This window comes from Oryctolagus cuniculus, chromosome 7 (genome assembly GCF_964237555.1).
Source record: "Oryctolagus cuniculus chromosome 7, mOryCun1.1, whole genome shotgun sequence".
NCBI classification, from domain to species: Eukaryota; Metazoa; Chordata; class Mammalia; order Lagomorpha; family Leporidae; genus Oryctolagus; species Oryctolagus cuniculus.
The window spans coordinates 15,364,494-15,368,038 of NC_091438.1; the positions used below are offsets into that span (position 1 = coordinate 15,364,494).

A 3,545-nucleotide genomic window follows, 5' to 3' on the forward strand; every position below is an offset into this window, starting at 1 on the left:
GGCCCACCCCTCCTGTCTGCGCCCTGCCCCACCAGCCCACCCCTCCCGTCAGCACCCCCACCACCACCACCAGCCCACCCCTCCCCTTGAGCCCCCCAGCAGGAAGTAGCCGGAGCAGAAACTCTGCACCCCTTATTAAACAAAAGGCTGGAATAACAGGGCTTATACGGATGCCTGCCTTCAAGGAAGCGTGCTTGTGGCCTTTCCCAGGAACCTCCAGCCCCAGACCCTGTCCCCTGGCTGAAGCCAGCACTGCTCTGAGACAGCCCCGTAGCTGTGCCTCTAATAAAGTCTCTCACTCTGGGAAAAAATAAAATAAAATAAAATAAAATGGTAGTCTTTGTTATTGTTATCTAGTTGTAATCTAGTAGAATTAAACTAAGAAGGCTGATGCCACAGCTCAATAGGCTAATCCTCTGCCTGTGGCGCCGGCACCCTGGGTTCTAGTCCTGGTCAGGGCATCGGATTCTGTCCCGGTTGCCCCTCTTCCAGGCCAGCTCTCTGCTGTGGCCAGGGAGTGCAGTGGAGGATGGCCCAGGTGCTTGGGCCCTGCACCCCATGGGAGACCAGGATAAGTACCTGGCTCCTGGCTTCGGATCAGCTTGGTGCACCAGCCGCAGCGCACTAGCCGGAGTGGCCATTGGAGGGTGAACCAACGGCAAAGGAAGACCTTTCTCTCTCTCTCTCACTGTCCACTCTGCATGTCAAAAATAAAAAAATAAATTGAAGTCTCGCCACCACCGCCGCTCGCGGGCCTTGGGCTTTCCTTCCCCTGAAGCATGAGCCTCCTCGCCCGCAGCCGGCGGCGCTGCGCGGGCCGGGGACGGTTTGCGCCGGGGCCCCGGGCGCACAGCCTCAGGATTCCTAGCGCCCACGGCAGACTCTCTGTGGCTGAGCTCGTCTGTGGGCGACTGTGGCATCTGTCCGCTGGAACCTGGCGACACGGAACCAGCAGTGCGCCACCTCCTCCTCTTTTGTCACCGCTTCGGACCCCCAGCAGGGACTCGTCTGGGGGCTCCCACTGACTCCCAGGAAGGACGCGAAGCCCTCTCGGACCCCAGCTCGGGCGGCCACCTGTCTTTGCAGCGGTGACCCTCCTCCCATGACCCTGCGGTGCCTCGAGCCCTCCGGGAATGGCGCGGAAGGGACGCGGAGCCAGTGGGGCACCACGGGGCCGCCGGAGGAGCCGTCCCCAGAGGCGGCGCGTCTGGCGAAGGCTCTGCGCGAGCTCAGCCAAACAGGCAAAAACCCCAGGATGGTACTGGGGCAGTATGACTGTTAATGAAGCCAAAGAGAAATTAAAAGAGGCACCCGAGGGAACTTTCTTGATTCGAGACAGTTCGCACTCAGACTACCTACTAACCATATCTGTTAAAACGTCAGCTGGGCCCACCAACCTCCGGATCGAATACCAAGATGGGAAGTTCAGGTTGGACTCCATCATATGTGTCAAGTCCAAGCTTAAACAGTTTGACAGTGTGGTGCATCTGATCGACTACTATGTTCAGATGTGCAAGGATAAGCGGACGGGCCCGGAAGCCCCCCGGAACGGCACAGTTCACCTGTATCTGACCAAACCGCTCTACACATCGGCGCCACCCCTGCAACACCTCTGTCGACTGGCCATTAACAAGTGCACCGGCACCATCTGGGGACTGCCTTTACCCACCAGACTAAAAGATTACTTGGAAGAATATAAATTCCAGGTATAAGTGTTTCTCTTTTTCTAAACATGCCTCATGTAGAGTATCTCCGAATGCAGCTATGTAAAAGAGAACCAAAACTTGAGTGAACTGCTCTGGATAACCACGCGGGATTCTTTGTAAGAACCGCTGAAGTCAATCTAATTAAAGGAAAAAAAAAAAAAAAGGCGTGAAGAGGTAGCTAGGTATTTGCACTTTCCCCTCAGCTACATTCACCTGAGTGATACTTCCCTTCCTAAGGCTGACCAAGGCCAATTGATCCTTTTGAACTAAGGATAAAATGTCCCAAGCGAAGGCCGAAGGAGCACTGGGCCAGAGTGCCTGGCCTCTCTGAGGTCCCCTGGGGTTAGGCCTGGGGGCCGTGCTCCAAAAGCAGAGGAAGGAGCTACACGCAGGGTCCTGAAGAGGTGGGAGGAACCAAGCTGACGCAGGCTGAGACGTTCTGTAGAAAAGGCCTGGTGGTCTGAGCTGGTTTCAGGACGTTTCTGTTTTGCTTTCTGATGTACTTAAGAGTTTCGTTAAACAGATTGTGCTTGTGAGTATGTACCCCTCATTTTATGCAATTACCTATCAGCCAAAAAAAAAAAAAAAAAAAAGACCATGAAATCCTGTATTTGTCTTTTTACTACACGTACGAACTCTCTCCGTTGAAGGAGTACTGTAGTAATCCGTTAAGGGAGCCTTATTTAAGAACTATTTCAAACTGGTGCAAATGGAAAAGACTTTTCTCTTTTCCTTTAAGGCTGAAGACAAGAATGTCATGCTTAAACAGGTGCAACTCAATCCTTGTTCATGAAAACCGACATAGACAGTGTATCCCTTGAGGTAGCTGTGTCCCAAGCCATTGCCATTGAGTTTTTTTGGAAATGGCTTTAGAAATTTCCAAGCTGTTCTGAATTGTCTAACTATGGACATCAGCAGTTGTCTCCCTTCTACCATGTAGAATAAATACTCGGACTTAATTTTCTTCCAGAGATAGGGGGATACCTGCCTGTTTTTCAAAGTGTTTATTTACTGCTGTTACTCTTTGATTAGAATGTATTGAATAAAAAAAAAACCAAAAAATAAATTAATTAAGAAATACTCTACAGTAAGTAATAACATAATAAAATGAATAAATGCAGATGTAGGCATTTGTACGAACTAAAGCAAGAGGAGAAGGATAGTCTTATAAAACCGCACTTGCTCATATGGATTCCAAAAGAGAGATACTGGGTAGTAGGATAAGATAATTGAGTAAGCAGTAAAAGAAGGAGAGAAAGAAAAAGGCATCCAGTGTGCTCCAGAAAGTGCTTCATTGCTTAAAAGCCATAAGCACAAGCACTTAATCAATTACATTTTTGCAGTAGTATTCCAATTTTTGTCCCATTTTCCCCCATCATCTTAAATCTACCCCCATTTCTAGTTTAATGTTCCCTTTATCATATCTACCTTCTCTTAATAATTATTAGTGAGTAATCACCTCCTTTAATTCCCTTTTTGAGGTCCCAGAAAAATGAATTGTGACTTAACTAATCAGCAGTAATAACCAGTGACAGCCACAATCAGTAAACCTTTAGCTGTGTCCTAAATGAAAAATTAGGAAGAAATCTATTCTGATGATTTTCTTCAAGAAAGCAAACTAATCAATGGAGTAAATGAATAGAAATTATGGAAACCATACTCAGAGTTAAACAATCCATTTTATTATTTCTGAGCATGTACTCAAATGTAAATCCAGGATTGCATCCTGTAGGGGACTGACTCTGGCCTTTGTCCAATAGCCTTTTGTATAGTGGGTGAGGCAGACCATAAATCATTAAGAGGTTAGAGTAGAATGGCACATTCACCATTTCACCAACT

The 3,545-nt window shown here is 48.2% G+C and overlaps 1 pseudogene; it reads left to right on the forward strand.

The window, feature by feature from the left end:
• The first annotated feature begins 851 nt into the window (after positions 1 to 851).
• LOC127485669 (suppressor of cytokine signaling 2 pseudogene) lies at positions 852 to 2,754 on the forward strand (annotated as a pseudogene).
• The last annotated feature ends 791 nt before the right edge of the window (positions 2,755 to 3,545 follow it).